A 27,777-nucleotide genomic window follows, 5' to 3' on the forward strand; every position below is an offset into this window, starting at 1 on the left:
GTTAGTTATTGTTCCCAGGTATTTGAATGTCTAAACTTTTTCTATCAGGTTAGAATCCACGTACCAAGTAAATGGCTCAAACATCTGAGTCCCCCGTTTAAAACACATTGGCCCTCATTACGACCCTGGCGGAATTTGGAAAACGATGGCGGAAATGCAATACCGCCATCGAATAGCGCTCGGTGCGACTATGACCCGTCACCGCAAAGTACGAAGCCATTAGCGACACCGTAGTGAACGCCAACGCTAACTGCACCAAGCACGCGCGCGCGCGCCATGCCAAACCGTAAACACCACCATGGCGCAAGGGTACGCCAATTCCGACCCTAGCGGACATGTACCTAACGCCATCAAGCATGGCGGAATGTACCATTCCGCCATGGTGAGAAGTACGGCATCGCGAATCAACCGTAAACGGCCCCACTGAGTGCCTGTACACCGCTCCCTGCCCACAAAGTACAACTCCCCGTAGGTGCAATGAAGTCACAATGCAACCAGTGAAATGTACAAGTCACCCATGCATGCCAACGAACAAATGAAACACAAGAGGGGCCAATGGGAGCTGCAGGGCACAGATGGCACGAATACAGAAGCCATCCCAATGGACACGACCACAGTCCCCCACCAAGAAACGCACGCAAACACAGGCACCTGTGACCAGCAATATTCCGAAAATCACATCATTCCACCAGTCCACCTGGCTGACCGGCATCTGTTACACAAAACCCAATCCCCCGCCCCTGAGCATGACAACATTCAAACAGTCATATTGGCAGCCCCCATCCCTGACCTCACGGGCTTCGTAGGCAAACGCGCCCAGTACAGTACCACGCAACTAAACTCCGAAGCTGGAACCCAATGCAGATCTCCTCACAATACATCGCTCCCCAAATAGGAATATGCCACATCACTTGCAAAGAAGAAAGCTACACGGGCCAAATCAGAATAGAAATTTAATGCACAACAAAATCACCAAGCCCATACAGCCATCAGGCCATGAACTCCAAAACACATTTCACCATTGTGGTCTGCATCCGCAAGAAATGACCAGCCACTACTTGTGTGACGCCCTGTTCCATCATGGTACACAGAGCCACATTCACGTACGAAAAGGCAACATGGAAGCGCACAGAACCGCAGGGCCGTCCCAATGGGGAGGCACTAGTCCAGCTGAAAGGCCGAAATGTTGCTCCGAGCCACCAGTACTGCGTAAGGGCATGTGGCCCATTGGCGATCGTCCCATAAGATCGTAATGCTGCTCCACTGATTAACACGAAGCAGCAGGTGTCGGGAGTAAAACCCATCTGCAGGAGTGGCATACAGATGGCAGTGGCAAAAGGGGAGGAGATACCTGTCAACCAAAAGAAAAGAAAAAGAACAGAATGGCCATCAGAACTACATTCGAACAACTCACTTCAATGATCACACTAAATCCACAGCCATATGCATGCTAGCCCACTCCAAAGGTTCATCACCACCCAAAAACCACTTGCGACTCATAACTATCTATATCGAGGTGTAAACACCATCACAAACGAGTGTACCTGTGCATGCGTCTGTCAAAACAGAATCCATCTGATGGGATTGGTAACGTGCATGGACACAAGTGTCTGAGGGCGCGTCGAGACAGGGAGGGCTCAACAAGGCCAGATAGACGATGGTCCCACTATGGCAGCCCTGCATCACATAGCGTAGGGGAGGCGGATAGATTCCAAGAAGCCCTGTACATGGCAAACTCTGTATCAAATCACCTGCCCATGCATCCATTCATCATTCCCTCATCCCGGGATTAAAACGCCTGAATATTTACTCACATAACATTAGAAATATCCATTGAGTCTGTGCGTTATGCAGCCTGCAAAATCCACAGTGCCCCAGCCCGTTATTCCAGTGTAGTGAAGTAACATGTATTTGGGAACGTCCGGCCTCATCGCCCACGTCGCCATTGCGCATCCCAAACCATTCATATCAATCATTGCATCCTCGCCATGGCCCCTGTCCCAAGGACATTGAACAATAGTACGTTATATTTGCAGTCAGACCTGTGGGCATTTCCTCGCCGCTAGCTGAAAACCGAAAGCGCCGCCCTTCGAATTCCTCATTTGCAACATCACGTCGAAGAGGCATCTGTGGCCGTTTGAAATCACAAATTAATCCATCGAGTGCGGCTGTGTGTGAAAATGGCAACTGCCTTCACCCACAAATGGGACGCCCCGCCCGTCGTTGCAACTCGGTACAGTGATGCATGAGGGTCCACCGTTACTCGAGTACTACGTTCCACTGACCCTTCACAAGTCTGTTCGCGACTGCACAGATAGAATGTGAAACAATGGGACCACAGCAGAATGAACATATCAACCAATGTTACACGGCCATCGGGTACAAATACATGATTGCAATAGCAAGATGCCATTCCCCGAATTGCAGCGTTGTGTGCGGGACGTGCTCGGCCAAAGGGGAGAGCAGTTTGCACAGGTGGAATGAATCACCACAGGTGGAGGCCATACAGCCTGAAAACACATAAATTGCACACCCAGTCTCCTCCCACAACCACACCGAAATGCTACCGGCAGGACTCGCGATGTTGGCCCTGGGGGACCTGATAGCACTGCAAGTACTCCAACTCCAAGAAGAAGACGAACACCAACTACAACCGGCCGCACGGAGGAGACGCAGGAGGAGGAGGAGGGCAAGGCAGGGCCAGCAAGGGCCGCCAGCACAGCCACTACCACCACGCAGGCAGCCCGCAATCCCACGCCTCCGAGCACATCCGTTCAACCTCACTGATGAGCAGATCCACACCCTCTACCGTCTGGACCGGGACACCATAGCCGCCATTGTGGACATGACACAGGCTGACCTTGTCAGCATGATAGATAGCCCAACCGCCATCCCACCCCTACTGAAGGTGGTGTCTGTACTACACTTCCTGGCCACAGGCACCTACCAGCACACAGTCGGACAGTTGCATGGCATTTCCCAGCCACTGTTCTCACGGACACTATTGCAAGTGCTCGATGCCCTCCTGCAGCACGCAGACGACTACATCTCCCTACCACGCTCGGAGCAGGAAATTACCAACACAAAAGTGGGATTCCATGCACTTGCCGGCATACCGGGTTGCATTGGTGCCATCGACTGCACCCATGTGGAATTGGTCGTCCCACATGCCATGGAGGCCCAGTACCGCAACCGAAAACAATTTCATTCTCTGAATGTACAAATGGTGTGTGACTCCAACAGGATCATTACACATTGTTGTGCCCGATTCCCTGGATCAACCCATGATTCTATGGTCTTGAGGAACTCTACAATACCACGCTACATGGAGCGACACGCAGGGAACAGATCCTGGCTACTCGGTGAGTCTCATTACATGCATGATAATGTGGGGTATGTGATTCGGCAATGACCTGGCAGGAAGGGGGGGGGGGGTGTGCGTACGTAGCAATGGCATTCCACATCATACGTTTATCGTCCACATACAGGTGATGCTGGATATCCACTGAAGAGATGGCTCCTCACACCAGTCCGGAACCCACGGGACCAGCATGAGGAGGACTACAACCATGCCCACTCACGTACCCGTGTAGTCATTGAACAGGCATTCGGCCTACTGAAGGGTCGTTTCCGCTGCCTCAGCAGGTCTGGCGGGGCACTCCTGTACCGCCATGAGAAGGTTGCAAAGATGGTGATGGCATGTGTCATGCTCCACAACATGTGCGTACGTAGAAATGTGCCCATGCCCCCTGACGCAGAACTGCAAGCACCTGATGATGGTCATGATGAGGGTGGGGATGTGGCAGCACCTCAAGGAGTCTGCGAGGCACCGGAGGGCCGTGACATTCGTCAGCATCTCATTGATGTATGCTTCTAGCACTCACGCCTGGTGGCTGATACATGGACACGGGACTCGTGGCACTGTGTGTGTCTGGGACATGCACAATATGGACTGTACGCCTATGATGGCCTAGTACACAAAGATCAATGTCCACACATCTCATTGGTTGATCGTGCACTGTTTATGGCATATGTGATATCATGTTGTACACCCTATCGACCCGCCACCCAAGTGAGCCCAACACACCCCCTCCACCCTCCTACCTCCCCCCCGAACACCAGTGTCCAAAGATGCTCATTGTCAGTGGGCAGTCGCTATTGCAAGCCCCCTCTGCGGGTATCAGGGGCACCCCTGCCTGTGGAGCGCAGGTTCCTCCCAGATCTACGTTGGGGGCTGCCCTGGACGGAACTTGCAACGGATGATGTCTCTGCCTGCTCACGTCCATGCATGTCCCTAAGGGTTTGCGAGAGCTCAGTGAGCACACGGCGCACTGCGGCAAGTTCGGCACATACGTCCTTGGACGTCGCATGCAGTTCCCCCCTCAGGCTCTCGGTGCTTCTCTCCATTTGGACTCCCAGGCTCTCGGTGCTACTCTCCATTTGTGCCCTTAGTGTCTCTGTACCTCTCTCCATTTCTGCCCTAAGTGTCTCAGTTGATGTTTCTATGTCTGCCTTAGTGCCCCCACATTCATCGGCATGGTCCTTGAGGAGCGTGGCCAGTTGCTGCTGTTGCACGATTAACTGGTCGAGGGACTGTTGCCTCTGCTGGGCCATGGCCATTTGCGGGGGTGTCACAGAGGGGCTGTGGACCTCATGTTGCCTTGCCACAGGGCTTGTGGGGGATGGCCAGTCGTCGTCTTGTGGGTGCCCCTGCGTGGTATCCTCATGTTGTACGGGATGGGACAGACAGGGGGATTGGGACAGGTCATGGATGGATCTGACTTCGACATCCCTGTCTTCTGTGTCGGAGCATGCTGCCATCAATGGGGTGTCACCTATGGTGCTGCTGCCACCAGAGGCAGTGCCTTCTGTGGCATCCGTTGGGGGGACCTGTGGTGGTGGTGTTGTGGGCATGCTGGCTGCTGGGGTGCCTGTTGATGTTCCCTCCTCTGTGCTGCCACCTGATTTGTGCTGCTGCCGTGTCTTGATGCGTGCAGCTGAGGTGGAGGGTCTTTGGCCGTTGGTCTTGGCCCTCTTTGCAGGTGTGCTGGTAGGGGTGTCCTGATGCTCGTCGTTTGGATCGGACCCTGTGGTGGAGTAAAGGAGGGCGAGGGTTATTAATGGGTCTGTGGGAATTGGAATGGCATTGTATCACATGCATTGGGGTGGTACCTGAGGGTGATTTGGGTCGGGGCCTTGGAGGTGCTTTCATTTGTGTGTGGAGTGAGGGTGCAGTTGTTTGGCAGCCTGCAGTTAGGGTGTGCCTGCTGCACGTGTAGTGCGTGTTTTAGGGGTTTTTAATTATTTATGTATTTATTGTGGGTTTTAACGTGCGCTATCAGGCCGATGTGTGTGGACGTACTCCTGGACATGTGTTTCTGTTGCACTATGTGGACACATGGTACTTCACATGGATGGACTTTGTGGATTTGGCATTGTTTTATCTGGCCCACCTACCTGAATCTTCGGATGTCTGCACTCCTTTCTCCATCCCTCCGACTCCCTCTATGCTCTCCATTCCGATGGTGGAGGCACAGATTTCTTCCCAGGGGGTCAACTTGATGGGTGATTCAGGACCTCCCCCGGTGGCTGTGGCAATGTTGCGGTTGGCAGAGAGTATGCTGCGGACGCGTATCCGCAGGTCGTCCCATCGCTTTCGGCATTGCTGTGGGGTGCGGGGTGCGGTCCCCACCGCACTTACCCGCTGTGCCACCAGAGCCCATATGGCCTTCTTGTTTGCAAGTGCCGTCCTGGTCATTTGCGTGCAGAAGACGACGGCAGCATTCTCCTGGAGGGTCTCTGTTAGCACGGTGAGTTCCTCACGGGAGAAGTGGACCTGCCGCTTGCGGTCGCACGCTTTCTTCGCTACTTTTCCCATTTTTCTTGGTTTCGCTAGGGTGGATGACGGGTTGGGGTGTGTCTCAGGGTAGTGTTTTTAGTGGTTGTGTGGTTTTAGTGGTTTTATAGGTGTACGGCGGGATGTTTCCCGTTCCGGGCCCATGTTTTAACTTCCGTTTCCGTATATTTCCGGTCACCGTACTTTCCGGTAGGCGCACACTGCGGTGTCCGCTGTGATGGGTGGCGGTATTGCACCTAGGGCGCCGTACGGCGGCGGTGTGGGCCGTTTTGGGGTCATTTCCGCCATCGCGGACTTTGCACTTCCGCCATGCCGTGGTGCTCGTGCCCGATGGGTCGGAATGGGCCGCACTTTGCTCCTTCGTGCAATGGCGGAAACGCTATTTACGCTGTGGCGGTCCGGTCAGTCACTTTCCGCCAGGGTCGTAATGAGGGCCATTATCTTGGTCTTTGCTTGGTTTATTTCCAGGTGGTTCAGGGCGGTATATCTAGACAGGCTGTCCAGCTGTCTCTGCAAGCCAATTCTTGTTTGATATATTAATATAAGATCATCCGCATAAACCAAGCAAGTCACTTTCACCCCACCAATTGTGGGTGGAAAAGATCTTAACTTAGGCTCAAAATAATGAATGTCTGAGGTAAAGAAGTTGTATGTAGCCGGAGCCAAAGGGCAATCCTGTTTAACTCCACGATGTGTAGGGATTTCAGATGATAACAGCCCTGCTTGATTCAGCCGAACTTGAATTTTGGTGTCCGAGTGGAGCGCTTTTAAGGGGCCCATTAGTTCTTCTGGGCATCTTAAGGCTTCTAGTTTTTTCCAGAGGAGTTGGCGAACAACTCTGTCAAATGCTTGGGCAAGGTCCACGAAGGCCATAAAGAGATGATCTTTGCCTGAATGAGTCTTATCTTTCAAGATGCTTAGAAGCATAATGTTAGCAGAGGTACCCACAGTTTTAACAAATCCCGTCTGGAATGGGTCGGTCGTGTTGATGTTTATGGTCCAAGCCGAGAATTTTTCTAAGAGAAAGGTTGCATAGATTTTTCCTATCACGTCCAGCAACGCTATAGGTCTGAAGTTTTTCGGATCAGCCTTGTCCCCTTTTTTGTAGATAGGGACTATAACCGCAAGCTTCCATGAAGGTGGAATTATCCTTTCTTTCGAGATGTCACGAAAAATGGCTTGGATGAAAAGCGACCATTCATGTGGGTATTCTCTTAAAATTGCATTTGTCAGGCCATCCGGGCCAGGTGCCCTTGATCTGCTAAGTTTTTTTATTTTTTCCATTATTCGGAAAGCCTTGAAAACGACCCTGTTCACCTAACAAACATATGCCTAGCCGTCATGAATGTTCATGTATGATGCATTACGTGGTATGACACCACCTATATCTGATCACAGGTCACTGCCTCACTGTTAACCCAAGGCACAACCTGTACCCACTATAACTAAGTTTTCCTTACAAGTAACAGTGCCACAATGCCCCGGGCTGTCTGCGCACTATATAAATGTAATACATAAATAAATAAATAAATATCCGATGCTTCGTAAACAACAATCCCAAGAATATCCCGAATCGGTTGATCCTCCATGATCACAATAGTGGTTTGAATCAGTGAAGAGGGAAGAGAAGTGGGTTGTCCAGGCCCTTTCGGTCACGCTGTTTGACGTTACCTCAAGGTTTGTGTTTGCAGCGCTTTTAATCACTGACCAAAATTCTTTGGATTTTTTCCCACTGAGAGTTCTTAACATTTGCTCAGCATCTTGCTGCAGTAGTGTATTTTTGTGGATTATTATCCAAGATTTATACGCTTTGATGGAACTTCCAGCTTTGATTTTGAAATCAGGATTAGTTGATTTTGCGGCCTGCCGTTTAATACGCCTCATTGATCTTTTTTTCTCGTGAACAGCAGGGTCAAATGTATGTCGTCGTACGTTGATGTTTCTGTTCTTTGAGATTCTGCTATTGAAAGAAAGAAGCAATGGCCTGTAATCAATAATTGTTTGAACATCTTTGCCTGGGTTTCGTGTTTCAAAGTAGGATTTAGTAAGAACAAGTATGTCTTCAGGTTTCAAAAGCAATCTGTTGCCTGCATTGTTTGTTTCAAATCCCGCTGTCAAAATAGAATGCCAGGCAGTATTTATCTGAGGAAGCGTTAGCTCCACGATGTTATGACGCTGTTAATGGTCCTTCTAACATTGATACAAGAAACTAGTTGAAGAAGCTCAGAAGTAACAAAGACGTAATCCAAGTCAGCAGATTGAGAGTCTCTTTCCCATGTAGGAATGTTTGTTTGGGGAGGGCCCTCCTTTTTTTTTTTACTTTTTGAAGGCCTCTGGCCTTCATGAATCTTAACCATTTTTGGCCTCTTGCTACTGCCAGGTTGTTTGTATTTTGGGACTTTGTGCCCTGGGTTGGACGGTCAAGCGCTATATTTAAGTCACCACAAATTATATTGGAGTCAATCCCGCTGTCTATCGCAATGTTATCAAGTGTTAGAGTAACCAAATCAATGAATTTAACATCTGAAATTGCTGACGGGTTCCAATAGCATGTCACTAATAGCAGATTTCCAGGACGCTTGGTTTTACAGGCTTCACGGTTTGTTGGACATTCAATGATGGCTGCCAAGCAAGAAAGGTCTGAATGGATGATTTTTATGATGGACAAACCCACTCCAGTTCTGACGGCTATCAAGAATCCTGAATATGGGCAACCCTTTTCACCCTTGGCTGCGTCGGCTGAGATGACTTCATATCCATCTAAATGGGGCAGGATAATTAGCCACGTCTCTTGTAAACAGAGTATATCGTAATCGCCCAGGTTTACGTCACTTACAGCCGTTAAATGATGGAAACCTGTAGTGTTCCAGCAGGCCAACCTCAAAGGTTTCACTTTGGTTTGTTGGGCACGTTGGAGGATATCCAAATTCCGAATGGGTCTGGAAAAAGCTGACTGAGAAGGCAATTGCGACGTGTTGGGTGGCTATGTTTTCTTATTGCATAGGGCATCTTGAATCCATGCCCAGTCTTCAACCACTGGCTCCTTTGTGTCGTTTTCTTCCACAAGCCTTGATGTTGGGCCATCATGAGGCGTGTCGTCTTGAGTCACAGTAATCGTAATTACTGGGTCCCCTTTTGTTTGGATGTCTGAATCTCCCTTCAGGGCTCCCCTGGTCCAGGTTTGTAGAAATGTTGTTCTTTTCATTCCTTGTTTTTGCTGATTTCTCAACTTTCTTGTTTGGGTACCTGTGCTTTGCCACGTCCTTCCTCCCAGTTACCCTTCCTCCTTAATCCCCCATTTAGTGAGATCCTAGGGTTCCTCTTACATGTATGTTTTTCTTTACTTCTGCTCTGTTCTTTTCCTTCCTCGCCCTGCTCAGAGCACCATCCACTCTAAGCTGCTACTGGATCCATCGGACTTGCTGTGCAACAAGGTTCAACTTTTGTTTCTATGGGTTCCATAGTAGTCAGTATCCTAGCCCACCTCCACTGCTTTTGTACCGTCTCATGAAGGCTGTGAGAAACCTTCCCTTACCTTTTTGCCATGTTTTTTTTGCCTCTCCTAGAGCCTGCCAGCTTCCTCCCTCTGTCATTATGTCAGGTCGGCCAGGCTTTTTTTAATCTGATTTTATAGTTTGTTTTTCAGGGTACATATTGTTTGGATCCAGCTTTTTCATACAGGGTTACACTAATTTTACTTTCCAAATTTTGAGAGATTGTTTCAGTACTCTATGTACATTTTTACCCATACATCAGACTGGGAGTGAACAAAAGGAGTTGACCATAAACCTTGAATTTGGAGGCCTGGGTCTGTGTTGGAGGAGGAGTATAAACATCAGGGACAAAAAGCTACAGTTTGCAATTCTCTAAACTTAAGCTCCTTCTTTTTATCTCTCTGAAAGATGTAGTGGTACATTGTATTCACTATTTCACATTCCTTCTCTGTGGTTTGTAGGTCGTAGTATGTTTTCATGCTGTGAGTTGACCACTCAAAATTCTTTTGTGCAATTGCAAAAGCATGTGGAAATGCTTCCTAAAATTTTCCACATATCAAGGGCTATGGATACATTAATTAATACCTGCTCTTGGGCTTTGCATAAATTATATTGGGGTAGTATGATTTTTGTCATCAATTCAAAGGGCGTAATTTTATTGTGTTGCTAGGGTACTGTGAAGAACTATCAAAGGTGATGCATGCAGAAGGCTCTGCTATCAACCTGACCTACATATTTACAAATGACCCTCCTCCCCTTTTTACCCACTATTTTCCCCAGCCTCTCCTTCCCCATGGATGCTGCAAATCCTTTTAACCCACCCCCTGTGTTTTTCATGTAAAATTGTTGTTCTTAACATATTCTGCTGTTAATAACATACCTGACAATGCAATGCATTTAGATTTTCATATGAAAAAAGCAGCATGCCTTTAAAACTAGGGTGCATCACAGACATAACATGCACCACTATCTTAAACAAACTTATGAGAATTGAAATTGTCACTTCATTATTACATTCATCTCCACCTCTGCTGGCAGATAGACATGATATATGACATTTTCTTTTACATCCCAGAATTTCTGACATTTCAACCTTACTTGTGCAATGTCTCCCCTGTTGAATTGAATTTTCTGTAGAAAAGGAGACCAAATGTAGAGAAGGTATGATTTATCATTAGGATAGCAGCTTTGTCACCAATTTAAGACCTGTATATATTCGACCATTTAATAAATAAGGAGACACGTAACAGTGAGCATATATTTATTTCCTCTGGCAAATTGAGTAACTGGTCCAATAAAATAAACTTGCAGAACAAACCATGGTAAGGTTTTTGACCTCTTTTTAGCTGTGCTCTATGCGTTGGATAATTCAGTTGAAATTGGGCTCATACCAGACCCCCCAAAGGCAAATCTCAATATGCTGCATCACATGGCACCAGTAGGGAGTGTTTCTTAACATTTCAAATGCCTTTTCGGCACCTATGTATCCAGGAGGTATAGTAGAATGGACATGTTCTATCTAGCCTGATTCCCCAGAATACATAGGAACCACCCATTGTGTTAGTCCAAATAGTAATATATCCTGAAGTTTGAAATATTTTTGGCATTGATCAGTATCCTTAAATACTACTAGCTCACACACACATCACTAGTTAAGGGTCTGGTAAATATAATTATAATTTCCAATAATGGGGTCATCTATTTGTGTCGTGATTAGATCAATCTGTAACATTTATTTATTTATTTATTTATTTCATTATTTTGACATTTATAAAGTACGCCTAACCCTAGGGTCTCTAGACTCCACAATACTGTTGGAAGTTGATTCTTCTTTGACTCTGTGATTGAGTTAGTGCAAACGTCTGGCATTACCTGATGAGATGATCCGTATTAATAAATCTCCTATTTAGGACACCCTGATTTGCCAAATGATCTGCATTGCAATTTCCTTACTAATGTGTGTCTCCTATTTTCAAGTGACCCCTTGTTTACATCCAATGAACAAATAATTCATTGGATTCAGCCACATAATCTATAGCCTGAATTCATTTACCATGTTTAAGGCTTTCTTAAAAGCATGTAGCGTAACTCTTTCATTCCAACACATTAAAGGCTCTGCTGACCCATTCCTGGGATAAATGGAGTCTGACTATAACCAGTTCTTCTGCCTGATGTTTGACAGTGGTGAGGATAGCCCGATGTATGGCCATTCATTCCACCATTTGGCTGCTGCTTGGTCCTGTATTGCAACCAACTGAAGGTGCAGGAAAATCATCTACCATGCATTGCCAATGCTAGCTACTACTCTAAATTTTCTTCCAATACTGTAAAGGAGCAATCATCTACATATATGATGGCCGTTCTTTGGAATGTTTCTTCATCATAGGCTTTATGGCACACATTTGCATAGACTTTAATATCCCAGGTAATCTTTACCTCTTCTTTTGAATTGGGATCTGTGGTACAATCATTCACATCTGCAAGACCCTGAGCTATCGTTTTTTTTAATACTGTCCATTCCTAATCTCAAATGAGAAGCTTTCCATGGCATAAGTCAATTTCTAAATTGGGTGATTTTAGGGATTACCATCTCTGAATCGTGCATTCTGTAAGTACAACAAGAGTTATAGTGAAGTTTCAGTTTAATTTTCTCCCCCTACACAAAGCTGCGAAAATGTTCAATTGACAATAGAGTAGATAAAACAGCCTTTCCCTTTCCTGGGGCTTAAACCGTTTTGCCACAGGGGATACAGTCAACCTCCTATATGACATTTTGTTGTTAGTCTGAGGAGACCTCCTCCTGTGACTGAAGCCGGTAGGCTTCGCCGGTGTCCCCATCAATGCCTCCCTGAGGCCAGCGCCTTTCCTGCGATTCTTCCTTTCCACAGCAACATCAGGGAATGAGGCATCAGCCTCCTCCTGCAGCACTCTGCGCTACAAAGGGATGCCGATGTCTTCTGTGTAACCCACATTCAACGTCAGAGCACTTGCTCCTTATAGGATGGCTGCCTATGTGCATCTGGATCATCGAGTCGCCTGGGCTGCGGCCCGCAATGCTCTCCCCTCGCAGCATCATCTACTGCAGCTGATCTAAGCTGTGATTGAACGGTGCATCAAGAACCTCCTCCTCTGACTGAAGCCGGCAGGCCCAGCCACCACACTCTGGGCCTGTGGGGGCCTTCTGGAAGCTGGGCGCAGTCCTCTTCTCCTCACTTCCCATATGTGCACATCCAACCGCTTCATCAGCGACATGCCCATTTCGTGGCACCTCTCTCCCTTTACTTAGCTCCTTGAAGGTAAGGATGGCTTTAACCCTCCTGTCTTCTCCCACCTTCTCCCTCAACTGCCATTATTGTTCTTTGGGCTTGGGGATCCCTCCACGGACTTTAGTACAGCGTTTTACTACCCTGCTCCACTGTTGGAGTTGTGATCTGCATCTCCATTTACTTAATCAATAATCTCAACATCTTATCTAGGACTCCGTCCCATATTATGTTGCAACTTGCCTATTTGTACCTGTACATTGGATGTAGCTCCTCCCCCATTCCATGAAGGAGGCTTTTCCAATCTGTGCATCTCTCATTATGTCACCTCTTACCTATTTGTACCTGTACATTTGTTGTAGCCTACCGATCCATTAGGTAAGGCTTTGCTAGTTTGTATACACCCACCTATTACGTATGTAACTAATAGGAGTACTATTGCACTTCTCTAATGGACTTTGCACGTTCTGTAACTAGCGCCTAGATTCCTCTGGGATTTGCGCGCTGAAATAAATGCAAAATAAATACATAAATGATGCTTTTAGTGCAAAACAGCTGTTAGGCAGGTGTCAGCATGACCCGTTTCTAGGTACTGCTTATCATTTTGTACACTACTCTATGCATGGAGTTTCAGACAGACACTTCAGAAGCATTATTGCCTGATATTGTGCCTATCCCCACTCCTACCTGCCATATTTCCTGACAAACATAACCAGGACCTGGGTAATTTCAGTAGGTCTGATGTGTGTTTGCTGTATGGCTTGTATTTGTACACAACAGCATTTTGGGACAATGCCAATGAATCTGCTTCTTTGATCCCCCTCATGAAAGCCAATCCTCCCCTGGAGGTCCCATCCCCCTTGACCCGCACTCCATGGGAACAAGTGCTTCAAAGACAGTCCTGCCGTAGCATACCATTCTCACATCAGGGTGCTGAGCACCAAAGTCTTTATGAAGTATGTAGACTTGGGGAGAGAATGGAGTTAGAATATCTAGGGAGAGGTGTAGGCTGAGAGAGTGATTGAGGTTCCACCATCTTGGTTTCTGCTATGGCTCTCTACACTTCCTGCCCATCACCCCCACTTCTTGCAGACAAGGTACTATGGGTATAATATCAGAAGACAAAGGGCACTTGTTACAGCAGCCAGGAATGGACACCTGACAACAGGCTTGCGTTGGACCAATCAACAGTAGCATTTGACCTTTATTAGGACAGGAAACCCTGTCAATAGTTGATTAATCTTTTGACTCTCAGAAGATGAAGCATGATTCACGTGAACTGTGTTGGGAACACAGTCTATTCTAAAATCTTCTGCCATAGAGTTGAAGACAGAGAGTTTGAATGTGGATGAGAACTCTGCCCCTAACCATCCCCAGGTAATATTAGGCCTCTCTGCTTCCTGTGCAAAGGTAACCCCAGGGGTGCCAGACAAACATCCTGGAGTGGAAGTGCAGAAGCAAAGGGCTCACCTTGTACATGAAGACCTTGGTTTCAGAATCCCAAAAGCCCAGAAATAACTTCAAACCCTGTTTACCCCCTTGAGACATCTTTGATCAGCTCAACCTTGCCCGATTCACTTTGAGCCACTAGAGGACTTGCAATGCTGCTTTTGGTACTCAAGCATTTCAAACCGTTTACCTGCTTCTTTGAGTTGTCTCGATGCAGACTCGATCCAGTGAAGCTCATTGCCTCAGGACTTTGCCACAATTTGCTCCCATTCCTGCCATTTGAGGGCATGTTTTGGAGTTTGTTTCCTATTGTACTTTAATTTCAAACCTTGTTCACATGACTGTGGTGATTCCACAGCTATATGTTTATATTTTCCAACTTACTTCCCTCTGAAATTCATTTCAGAAGTCAGCATAGCAGTAAAGGTTGAGGTGGAGGATAAGGAACACCTGTAGCATGCAGGTGCTAGAAAACATCACACCTGAGGCATGTGATTGTTAGTCAGCTTTAACAGTCTCAATGCTTTCTAATACAGAGCTGGTCATTGTTGCAGAGTTCCTGTTTGTGGCTGGGTCCTTGTTTCTGGTTCTTTAGTTCATGTTTAGTTTCTAGTTCCAAGTTGCTTGTTCCTGTATCCCTAGATTTCGAATTTAGTGTGCTTATTTTTAGTATGTTCTGCTTCCTGGTTTTACTTTCTAGCTTCATCTGTTGCAGTCAGCACTTACTTGTGCTTTCCTATTCCTGGGCAGCCCAGTTTGTCTGTGTTTCATGGCTCTTTGACCTTGCTCTGTTCTGCATTGTAAACTTAATCTTTTAGACATGCATTGTTGAGAGGACTCCTGTTTTTGTTCCCTTTGACTGTCCTTCCCTGGGTGGTTGCGGTGTGTTTTATGGCGTAACAGTGTTTTCACAGCTCCTGTTCCATTCTCTTGGAGTCTGTTCCTGGTTTTTCCTTGCCCTTCTTCCTTTGTTCCCTTTTGATTGTTAAGTGTGGTGTGCTGATGTATCCAGCTCATGTGTGAGTACCTATGTTTTCCTCACTATTCTGAAAGCACTAATACAATGGGCCTCATTACGACTTTGGAGGCAGCCATGCCCTTAATAAGGGCATGGCTGCCTCCATTAAGGGCATGGCTGCCTCCAAAACCGTGTCTGGGTCCGGGATCCCTGAATGGGGAAATACCAGGCCATTCCGAGTATGGAGGGCCCGATATTTCCTCCTTCAGGGAACCCGGGCCCGGTCCTTCCCCATTCCCATTCGAGCCCCCATAGGGCTCAATGGAAATGGGGAGGGAGCTAACAACAGGCCGTTTACAAGCGGGCCTGTTGTTAGCTCCCTAGTTCCCTCGTGGGACCCGCAAAGGACGTCTGGTAAAAGCAGACGTCCAGAGCGGGTCCCGCGAGGGAACCTCGTAATATTGCGGAATGGGTTTAAGGGCGCCGGCACCATTAGCGGTGCCGTTAAACCCATTCCGCAATAGTTATAATGAGGCCCAATGTGTACCTTGTCAAGAGTCTTATCATTTAAGGTTTCCTCTCTTCACAGTTATAGCATTTTGGGGTCCCTTTATTGACAGATTTTGGGCTTTGCTTTCATCCCAGGTTGCGTTTCTCAAGTTACTTGATATAATAGTATCAAGGATGTCATTGCTCGTCTTATGCGTGAGCTTAGCGCAGACAGTACCTGTATCTGAAATTGTGGGTGACTTTCCCTGTGATGATAAGGAACTTCTACGTGATTGCCCCACATCTCTATTCATATATTTATGCTCATATCACTGTCTACTTGCACAACATGGGTGTTAGGGTGTATGAATCTTTGGTTCCTGAGTGCATGTTATTTGATACATATTTACTCACAGTGTGACATTGTTCATGTTTCCCTTACCATATCATCGACCTTTTGTCTCCTCATGACAAAATCAACCGCAGGTTCACCACTGTGGAAGCACCCTTCTAACCACATTCTGAGTCCCCACTTGACCCAAAAGAAGCATCGTCTTGACCCAAATTGAAAGCAGACTCCACCCAATGGGAGCAATGAACTCACCCACCTCAAACACTGACTTAACCGAGCGGTCGAATCGTTGAGCCACAACTGGACCTCTGACAAGAGATCCACAATGAGCCTCATCTCTAAGCCGGCTGAACGCTGACTCACGCATCAGTGGTTCAGCGCAACTCAACACCTGCTCGAAGGCAGGACATTGTCGGTGAGCCCCACTCAACCCAGTCTAGCATCTAAGACAAAGCAATAGCAGAGGAAGAGGCCCAGTCCCCTGAATCTACCTTATAGGATCATGGAGACTTTAAAGCCCCCCTTCTTTGGCTTTTTAAGAGACATACCCTTGAACATTGCCCTTCCTTCTGAAATCCTTTTCTTGAGTACCTCTGCCTATCAACTCAGGTGCCCTTTTATTCTCAAAGACTCATTCTCTGTTTCCTTTACCTGAATGAATCCTCAGTGTTTTTAATTACTTGATTGCATTGATAGATTTTATTAAAGTTCCTGTTTCTCTAGAACCTTGTATGGGCATTCTTTTATTTTGGTACCACCATACTATTGTTGTTTGTATTGCAACTGTATCCACTCACACTCCTCCTGACGATGCAGCGCAGCTGGCCCTTCGCCTGCGCTACCCAAAGAGGCAAAGTATGTATACCTGTCGGGCTGTGCCTGTTTCAATTTTATGATTGGGATCACTGCTGGTTTAGGAGTAGTGTGGGTCTGAGTAGGCGGTCCAGCTGCTACTTATGCCCATACTCCAGCAGAACAGTAATCATTTTGTCATGGTGTAGCCGGGATCAGTTGCGGCTTATTGAAGCTAGCAGCAATGGCAGGTAAAGTGCTGAAATTGGTCCTGGTAGAGACAACACACCCAGAGCTGTGTTGTTCATTATTACCAAGTTCATGGCCTGATTGTAACAGTTCTGTGCACACTGGTGCAAGGACTGAGGATTTTGTTACAAAGGTTTAATTTAAAAAAAATCTCCTACACTAAAAGAATAATGCTCCACTTTTCTGGCTTAATGACAATGATGTTTGGCAGGAACTGGAAAAGCTTCATATTTTGAGTTTGCAAGAACCTGAAATGCTCTGTTCATTCCTCTTTGGAAAAGCAGATGCAAGCCCATTGCCATCATTCATTACTGAGTAACAAAACCACAAGCCCTTGAATGGAGAGGAAAACACTGTTTAGTTGAGCATCTTACGAAAAACATGGGGAATTTTGCCATGTATAACAAAATGAGGGTAGTGTGGTGATATTGTAACGTCCATAAGATTGAATTTATAAATGCTTCATCAGTTGATGGGGCCTAGGCTGGGGCCACCTGCCAAGCCCTTGCAATGTTAGGTTATGAGGCCTTATAGGTAACCTCTGCCCTTTTCAAGGTACTTTGGAAGTGGCATCTATCTGGGAAGGAGTCTGCAGCCATATAAAATGAGAGAAAATGTGAGACCACCAGAGGGAGCGGGCGGACACGGCTGCGTAAGGGATGAGCTTTGTCCACCTCTGTCGTTCGCTGCGGCCTGGAGGAGAACAGAAATTCACACACTATACGTTATTCATTGTGAATTTCTTGTGAGACGGAGCGGTCCTGTGATGATGATCTGACCAGGTGTCAGAAAAGGATTCTAGTGGAGAATGCCGGCCTGGTGTGGGAGACGGGTCTCCTCATCTGGCAGTCACAGCCTTGGAAGGTCATGAGTGCTTCTGACGGCAAGAAAGGGCAAGGCAGAGCGGCAGAAGTACAGTACGGAGCCTGGGGAGGAGTGATGCTGACGCCCTGAACAGAGGAGAGCGTGTCCTTAAGCAGTCGGAGGCACTGCGCTGGTGGAGAGAGGCCGGCCCCGTGCCTGCCTATTCCAGGAGATCACTCCATGGGGGAGTCTGTGGTAGTCTGAAGTGCACCGTTGGCACTGGCCTGTGGGGAGAGCCTGACCGGGGCCTCGGCGCTGGTGTTTGGTGCCAGGCACTGCGAATTGGAAGAGACTGGACCGGGGAGAGACACCCGGGCCACACCAAAGTCGATGGGCATTGAGGAAAGAGGGCTGCGGCCCTCCCCTCTTCCCCCCGTTAGCAAGTGAATAGGTCTGGAGTGGTCGAGGGGGGCCACCGGTGAGTGGCAGCCTGGAAGGCTGATAGTTACTGCTTCATACTGGAGGTGGTATGGAGTGAATCAGAGCGCACACATTTCCTTGGAGCAGCAGGTGCCATGTGCTCAGACAGAGTGGCCTGAAGGGTAAGGAGTGAGCAGCTGGACTTGGGGAGTGGTGGCCTCGAGTGGGCCTGCTGGAGAAGACAGCCCATGGTAGGCAGTGGAGGTGCGAGGAATTGTCCCAAGACTTCTGGTGCTTGGATGCGTAGAGCCTTGGCAGAACGAGCCCCAACCCTGTGGAATTGAGAAGTGTTTTAGCTGCACCCTGTGAGCATTGAGGGGGTACAGTGGGTGGCATGACTCTGGAGCAGGGTGCCTGCAGTGTGTAGGTTGAGGCCGGTTGGGCTGCTTGCCTGGGGTGAAGTGAAAAGGGTAACGCTGGCGGGGAAAGTGTTGGTGGGCATCATTGTATTAGAGCAATATCCGAGGACAGTGGCAATGGAGGGGGAGGAACGAAGCGTGCCACCGCCACTGGAAACGCATGGTAAAAAACAGGCCCCATCTATGAAGGACGATATTAATGATATACTACAGGAGATTCGAGCATTGAGAGGGAAATTACAGCCATCGGTCTCCAATTTAAGAAGGACAGTGGAGGTGCTAGAGAAAAAATATGAAGGAGTTGAATACAACCATCTCAATGTGAATCTTTTCAAAATGAAGTTCGAGGGGAGGCTCTTGGACCTGGAAACCATGGATGAGGAGTTTCAGTTGAAAATGGACAATCTTGAATACAGGGAACATTGAAATAACCTGCGCGTCTTTGGGCAGAAAGAACGGAAAGGAGAGTCCGCAAGCAACGTGCATAAAATGATTAAGGCACTGGTGAATACCCTGTTCTTGGATGTAGGTGGAAAGGAAGTAGAAATTGAAAGAGTGCACCCTGGAGGCATGGTTAGAGGTAGAGGCCCGAGGTCTGTGGTGGTAAAGTTCTTGAGATACAAGGAGAAGGCGGCAGTGTTGGAAAAGACGAAGCGTCTATGTACTGTACAGTCCGAAGGGGACATGGTACAAATGGATCAAGACCTCTGAGAATTGGGTGGTGAAATCTTTCAAGCCGCTTAATGTGATTGTGCTTATTTTGGTTCAATGTTGAAATTGGGTTGTAGGGATGGGGTGAGGGTAAGTTCTTCTTTGGTGGCCCACCTTTGGATGGGCGTCTCGTGGGCATGTTGGTTTGGGGTGTTTGGGGTGTGTTGGGGATTGAAAGGGAGGGAAGGGTGGAAGGGATTTGCACCAATTGTGGAAGCAGGGGAGATGGTAATCAGGTGGGCATTGACACCATAGACTGGGATAATTAAGATGGTGGTTTAGATGGCAACGATAAGTAGTAATAAGTGGGACGGATGAATCGCCTGCTTATTGGGATCTTGAATATGAAGGGCTTAAACTCCCCAATGAAGCGGTCATTGGTTGTGAGGGAATTCCATAGAGTTGGGGTAGATGTGTTGATGTTACAGGAGACAATGATGGTGGAGTGGAAGAAGCAGCGCATTCCTTCTGGGTTAATTGACAGGGTATTCTGGTCATCGGGGGAAGTGAACAAGGGTGGGGTGGGGAGCTTGCAGCACAGGCGATGTAGGCTGGATAATGTCATGGTGTGGAAAGAGCACAGCGGGGGGGCTTTGATGGTTTTGGGCACGAGGGATAATGTCTGGTTGTCATTGGCAACAATATATTGTCACAACCAAGGCCAGATCGTTTTTTTGAGGCGATACAAGTCCAGCTAATTCGGTAAAGTAAAAATCCTCTTATTTGGGGGTGGGGATTTCAACTTTTGGGTGAATCCTAAATTGGATAGAAGGGCCCTGTAGGCAGACAGGGGTCCTCCATGAGGAATAGGGAGTAGGGAGTGGGGGCTGTGTCAATGTTTGGATCACTATCGATTGCAGGACGTGTGGAGACAGCTCCAACAGAACAGGGGTTCACATTTTATTCTTTGCACCACAGTACTTATACAAGCATTGACTGCATTTGTGTGACTAAGGTAATAATGGAAAGGATGGAATCTTGTGAACTGGTGCCGGTCAGTTGGTCAGACCATGATATGGTCCATTTGAAGTTTTCATTTAGTGGGTTGAATGGTAGGGACTTGCTATGGAGATGCAACTATTCACTGTGGAAGGATGAGAGGTTTCAGGGGGAGATGAGGGATGCAATTAAGGAATACTTAGAAATAAATTATACAAGAGAGGTTGATTTATGCGTGGTATGGGAAGCTGCGAAGGAACATGGCGGGGAATACTGACAAGGGAAGGTGCCAAAAGGAAGAGAGAAATAACTCTTTTGGAGGCTAGGCCGAGGGCAAATATTGGTACTCTAGAATGGGAAATACTGGTCTGGCAGGCGGGATTAATTAAGGAAGAGGGAAAAGGGAGTCATTGAAATCCCATGAAATAGGTAAGGTGGTTAGGCAACTACAATTAATGAGACAGAAATATTAGGAAAAGGGGGATAAAGCAGACAGGCCCCTGGCAGCGCATCTGCAGGGACAACGAGCAGAAAGATGGGTTGAAGGGATTTAAGGGGCGAATGGGTTGATTGACACATCATCGGGGGGGGGATAGTGGAGCAATTTGCTGTGTTTTATGAGGGGCTCTATGGTATAAAGAAGTGGGGTGAGGTGGGGCAATTGGACTCCTATTTACAGGGGATAACACTCCCAGTGCTAGCTGCAGACGAGGCATCGGAGGTTGATGCAAGAGGAGGTTTTCATCGCCATCCGGAAGATGCAGGTGGGCAAAGCCCCAGGGAAGATGGATACACTGTCAGGTTTTGCAAATCATTTGCAGAACTACGGCCCCCATAATTAGTGAAACTGTTTAACCATTTAATTATAGGGAAGGGCTCTGGGATCCATTTGTCGGGACATGACATTGGTAGGAGGAGGAGAGCGACCCTAGGCTCTGTGAATCTTACCGACCTCTCCTGTTGCTTAATGTGATTTTGAAAATCTTTACCTCTAGATTAGAGAACCTGATGCCTTGGCTAGTTTTCACCAATTAGGTTGGTTTTATTGAGGGAAGACAGGGCGCAGATACTTTGCGGAAGAAACTCCACTTTGGTGAGGAGGAGGCTAGGGAGATGGGATATTTGAGCAGCTTGGTATTGAGGTGAGACTTGAGAATGTCCGCTACATAGGGGTCGACATCACCAGTGAGTTAAGTGAGCTATGGAGGCCAACTGCCCGCCTTTGCTCCTTAACTTGCATAGTGAGATCTCCAGCTGGGGAGAGCTCACTATGTCATGGATGGGCCATCTCAATGCTTTAAAGATGAACTTTCTTTCTAGGACTTTGCATTTGTTTCAGATGCTCCCGATAATGTTGCTGGACTATTTACTAAGGGAAGCCAAGAGGCACATGCTTAGCTTTTTGTGGCAGGGAAGGAAACTGCGTGTGGCTTACAATACTATGGTGCTGCCCAAGGAGCTAGGGGTGTTGGGTTCCCAGGCCTTCACACATATTATAAGGCATAGCAGCTGAGGGTGCTAGTCCTTCACCTGAGGGAAGACGTGAGTGGCAATGGGTTGCCTGGGAAACTATCATTTGTGACCGGCTACGGTGGGTGAATGACTGTGGGTCCCTAGAGACAAAATACTGCACAGGATTAGGGAACCCCCCATTTTGGGTGTAATTTGGAGTACATGCCGTAATGGACTCGGGATGTGGGGGATTATTTCATGGCCATCGCCTATGAGTCATTTGTGGGCACCAGGAATAAGGGAAGAGATTCCGGACCTAGATAGATACCAGAAATGGTTAGCAGAAGGGTTGGGAAGAGTGGGGCAGTCCTGGAAGGTGGGAAGCTCATTTTGATTCAAGAGCTGGAGGGGGCACTACAAATAGGAACATTGTCGGTATTCTCTTACTTACAGATAAAGTGGGTTCTCTCTGCAGAGAAATGGAAAGCGCAGGTCCAGAGAGAGCTCACACAGACAGAGTAGATTCTAGACACGCACTTAGAGATTAAGGGTTTGATTTCCTTATTGTATTCTGCGTTGGTTGAGGGGACAGTGAGTGGAATGGACGGGCTCCGGGTCAGATGGGAAAGAGACTTAGGCAGAGTATTAGATGACAAGCTGGGGTGGAGGATGTGTTGTATTGCTTTCAAGACGTCGATATAATGGCAATACAAGCTCCATGGCATAAAAACTCTTCACAGGTGACAAAATTATCTGGTCCGACTTTCCGGGATGTTTGTTGGGGGTTAGCCCATATTGCTGGCACAATTGTGGAGAGCGTGCTACGTATTGGCCCATCTGGTGGTCATGTGAGAGGGTGCAGGTGTACTGGTTGGAGGTGCTGGGTTGCATAAAGGAAGTGGAGGGAATATCACGGTGCTTGGTCCCAATGAATAGTCCTTTTTGGTCTTGAAGAGAGGGATGGGGAATTGAAGGACGTACTGCATATGGTGCACTTTTTACTGTTGGCAGCTAGATCGTGCTTGGCAACCCACTGGAAGAGAGAACAGCTGCCCAGTCTTCGGGAATGGACGTCCAAAGCTAAGATTATGCGGTTCACTGTGATTTTAACAAAAGCTGAAATATCTAAAACTTTTTTTAACGAACCGTAATTACCAAAACAAATACCAAATCTTTATTTTTTTTATTGGGGCCCCCCCCACAAACTCCACATTTCCCCATGATTATAGCCCCACCTCTACCCCCTCCAAACCCGTTTTCATCCCTTACCCTACCCCATATATATATTTAATAAAAAATTAAGTGTTTCCGGTATTTAAGGTTTCTTTAAAAGTTATTTGTTATTTCATTTTCGTTACTATCACGGCATACCAGGCTATATATTTGATGGAAAAGATCTTGGTGGCCCTTCACGGGGGGGGGATGGGTGATTGCCGACATGGAAATGGAATGGCTGGGGTTTTCCAGTTAATACATGGGGTGGTGATGAGGGACCTTCCTTGGTGATGGAAGGGCCGGGCCTGGGAGTCTGGGCATCCTGGGGCCAATGGCCACATCCGTCCTCCATGTTGTTCCCCCGGAATCAAGGGGTGCGTTGCCATGTGAGAGGGCCTTGCGCCGCAGGGTTATTGCATTGTGCTTGTATTTCACGCTACACCTGGTTCCTGCGGTTGTTGTTGGAAGGCTTGCTGCGGGGAGCGAGCGGCGTGGGCAGGAAACAAGGGAAGATCTAGAGATATGTAATGTTGATGAAAAAGAAGTAGTTCTTCTTTTTCCCGATTGATGTTTAAAATCAATCAAAATTGAAGAAAAAAAAAAGAGATCATTGTTTGAATAAGCGGCCACATTATTTTCCTAACTAAGTTTATCTCCTTTAAATGTGAAAGTATGTATTTTCCATCAATTGTGTCAACTTCTCAAATCGTTTTTCACTTTGTTTTCGACATTGCATTACGGGGAAGAGTGCGGGTGCAGATGTGCAGTCTCGGGTGCGCCCATTTCCCCTTTCAGATAGAATCATGCTTGTTCTGCCCAAAATGTTCCTATAGAAATTGCCTGTTTCTGTCAGGTTCATTTACTGTGCCGACTGGTAGTTCTAGGTTGGGGTTTTTGAATGGGCAAGCTCTTGAAAGACTGCCGCTCAGAGCTTTGTAGGTTGGTGTTCATTTGTAAATTATTACCAGTGTGCAAAACGGTTGCATCAGGAAGTCTCTGCTCAAACCCTGGGCTCCCCATTCAGATGATGTTATGCTGGAGAAATGGCTTTCCGTCAATGTGATTTATTTTCATTTAGGATCCTCTAATAGCAGTTCTAATGAATGTGCACTATACACAAAGCATCCCTCGTGCCAGTGTTAGCCCATGTCATTTAGTGGGCTCAGAATGCCGTTTTCTATTTCACTGGCCACGAAGTAGGCTGTCTGAGAGTTAAGGGGCTAAACATGGCAGTGGTGTTGGCCGAGAATGTCAATACCCTGAGTCCAGAAATAGGGCTTAGAAAATCCTTGAAGGGTAGTAAAATGTCAATAACATTGCCTATGCCGCCTGCACCGCTTGTTCCCAATTGCCTACCAGGACCATTGGAATTCCTGCCCAACCTCCACACCTTATACTACGAAGGTAAGCCTTGTGATAAAATTGTTCTCGCTATTGCGAGCATTCCCCACTGCTACCCTGGGGCCACGTACTGCTGATATCGTCTCTCAGGCACACCCCAGATCACCCTCCCCTTGCCCACACCTTTCCTTATGCCGTTCGGCATGCTCCTCAAGCGGCCGTAAGCCTTTGCTCCGGCACCCGCCCGAGCTGCTAATGTCCCTCAGGAACCGCTGGTCCCCTTCACAGACACCTTGTTGGGAAACATGAGCACAGCATCTATGAGCCCAGCAGGCTCAGCTACCTGCATGGCTAATACAGCCTGCTCTGCAAGAACGTCTGTCACAGTCGCACAGCTCAGCTCCTCCTGCTCCCCCCACCCCCCGACCCTCCGCTCCTGAACCAGCTGCCAGCAGGTTTGCACTTACACCCGCCTCCAAGCATCGAAAAGTCATAGCACAGAAGTGCTCTCTCACCAAAACTCCTTGCCTATTGCCATCATCTCAGTGAATCAGCCCCGCTCCATACGGGCTACCTACAGACCAGCCACAACCTTATCATGCTGTAATTTCACTCCTCGGCCCACGCTGGCCAGTTGCCCCTCAAACCCTGATCATAAAATGGTATCTCACACTGTCATACAAACGAACTCCCAGCACCCCACAGACGTAGATAGGAGTGTTAAGTGCTTAATCAGCCCCCAATGCCATCTGGCACACCACGTATCTATCCTTCCCCTTGGTCAAAACCACACGGGGAGGCTCACTCGAGTTACCACCAAAAATGCTACTTTTTCCTCCACCACATCTAGCCAGCCTGCAACTGCCAATTGCCCTACTGCGCACACTGTGTGTCCAAAAACTGCCACTGTGAGCCTTGCTAAAGGGATAACCCATCCTACGAACTACCTTATTGTTCACCCCTCTGCCTCCCAGCACCAATAAAGAGTGTAGGAAATATAACTGTCTGTCACAACAGCATTGCTGCTAATGTCACTGCCTGCCCTGTTGCAAATGTGTTTGTCTGTCCTGGGGGAAATGCAACTGTCTGTCATTGCTGGCAATATCACTGCCTGCCTTGCGCTGAACAACACTGCCTCAAATATGACTGTCTGCCCTGCATCTATCTATCCTACTACCAATGTCAGTTCATGCCTTGCTCCAGATAACAATGCAGCACATGTATCTGTCTGCCTCACAACGAATTGTACTGTTGCCAATGTCATTGACTGCCGTGCATCTAATAACAGCTCGGTTAAGGTGATTGCTTGCTCTGTTGTTAACAATACTGCTGCTAATGTTATTGCCTGTATTACACCCAGCGTTGATGCCCCTAACATCATTGCTTGCCATGCACCCAATAACAATGCCATTGTCCACAACTATAATACCTTTGACAACTGCCCTACTACCCTTACTGCTAGCACAGTGACTAACCTTCCCAGCCCACACAGGCAAAGACCCCGCCTCATGTCAAATGACACAGATCCTATCTCCACTGCCTGCACCTTTGCTGCACCCAGTCAGGACTCAAATGATAATTGTCAGGAAATACAACTATACAATGCTAATGCTAGCAAATGTACCAAACCTACCAAGCTCTCTCTCAAAGTTGCCTTGATCAATGCCCGCCCCCTACAAGCCAATGTGTTGGATATCCATGACCTCCTCTTAACAGACAACTTTGACATGCTCGCAATCATGGGAACATGGCTCCATGCAGGCTCTGGCTATTCCAGCAGGGTACACCATCTTCAGGAATGACAGACTCAACGCCAGAGGTGGTGGAGTCGCAATCATAGCCAAGGATCACCTCTGTATCACACCATTCAACACCTCCATCAAGAACTGTGACCTCATCTCCTTGAAGCCGTCTACCTCCGCCACCTCTACAATCACAGTCCACGACATCTGCCGCCCACCGGGCCTTACCCTTACCTTCGAAGGAGACCTTTTACACATGGTAGACGATAACATTAAACTCTTATCAAAAGCTATCCTCCTTGGTGACTTATAATTGGGCTTGATAGACCCTTTCGACTTACAAGCTCCGTCAATGGCTAATTCTTTGAATGCTCTTGGATTCAGCCACCACCCTGGACTGAGTGGCTGACCGCAACTGCCTTTTCACCATTAGATCTAACAATCCCTGCCCATGGTCTGACCATCATATCATTGCATTCAAGATCCCACTATGCCACCATATCAAACCCACTACCATTCCACTACCATCAACCATGGCTCATAGCTCTCATAAACTCACCAAGGATCGGATCCTACCTCACCTCAAGGCACTCAAACAAGAGTACCTCTACGTGCACAATCCTAGCATCCTAGCAGACCTATACATCACAACTCTAACATCTGCAGTTGATACCATCGCCCCCCCTAGCTCTCAAAAATGCTAAACCGTTAGGACACATTAACTCCTGGTTCACCCCTGAGCTCCTTGAACGCCGAGCAAAAAAGCGACTTGCTGAAACATCTTTGAAAAAAACTCCCTCAGACGCCCTTATGCTAGCATTTGCAAAAGCGGCAAAACTTTACAAACAAGCTCTTATTCAGGCTAAAGCTACCACCTTCAATGCTAGAATTTCCAATGCCAAATTTGACACCAGAGAACTATTCATATTCTGAAGAGCTCAAAACTCCTAGAACCCCTATGAAAGACAAAGCATGTTACACCATTTTCAAAATTCATTGCTACAAAAAATTAACATTCAATACAATAAAGTCCTTGCCAAACGATATGCCTTGAAACTCCCAGCAACAAGCCACTACCGACACTCGCCATCTCACAACCAACAGCCTTAGCATCCCAGTGTTCCGCTTCCATAGCCACGGAACTGGAAACACTTCACATCCTAAAGAGTCTCAAAGCACCAAGATGTAAAGGTGACATCTGCCCTGCCCCTCTCATCAATGATTGCGTGGAGGCCCTTACTCCATTCATCATAACTTTCATTAATGCCTCGTTTGAGACAGGCATAGTCCCTTCCAACTTCAAGGAATCCTGGGTTCACCCCTACCAAAAAAAGTACCCTGGACATGGCCCTCCCTAACAACTACCGGATGATTACCACTGCCCCCTTCTTACTGAAAATCCTGGTCAGAGCAGCCTATGTTCAAATCCAGCACCACCTGGAAACCAACCACATCCTGGGAGTCTGAAAGTATGGCTTCCGGCCAGGCCACGGCACTGAGTCAGTACTCCAAGACCTCAAAAACCAGATTGATGAGCTCACGCACGAAGGGAAACCTGCCCAGCTACCCCTCCTTCACCTTTCTGCGGTCTTCAACCTAGTTGATAACAACATTCTTTGCCATCATCTGACCACCTCAGCTTCATTCTCACCAGAAGCTACGACCTGGATTGCCTCCTGCTTAGACGGAAGAGCCATGAAGGTCTTTGCAGAAAATGCAAGCGCTCCACCAGCTCCAATCAAATGTGGGGTTCCACAAGGATCTTGTGTTTCTCCCACGTTATACAACATATTTACTAAACAACTCTTCGACCTCTTGGACTCACTCCCTC

Source organism: Ambystoma mexicanum, chromosome 8 (assembly GCF_040938575.1).
Source record: "Ambystoma mexicanum isolate Mex_15411 chromosome 8, UKY_AmexF1_1, whole genome shotgun sequence".
In the NCBI taxonomy this organism is placed as follows: Eukaryota; Metazoa; Chordata; class Amphibia; order Caudata; family Ambystomatidae; genus Ambystoma; species Ambystoma mexicanum.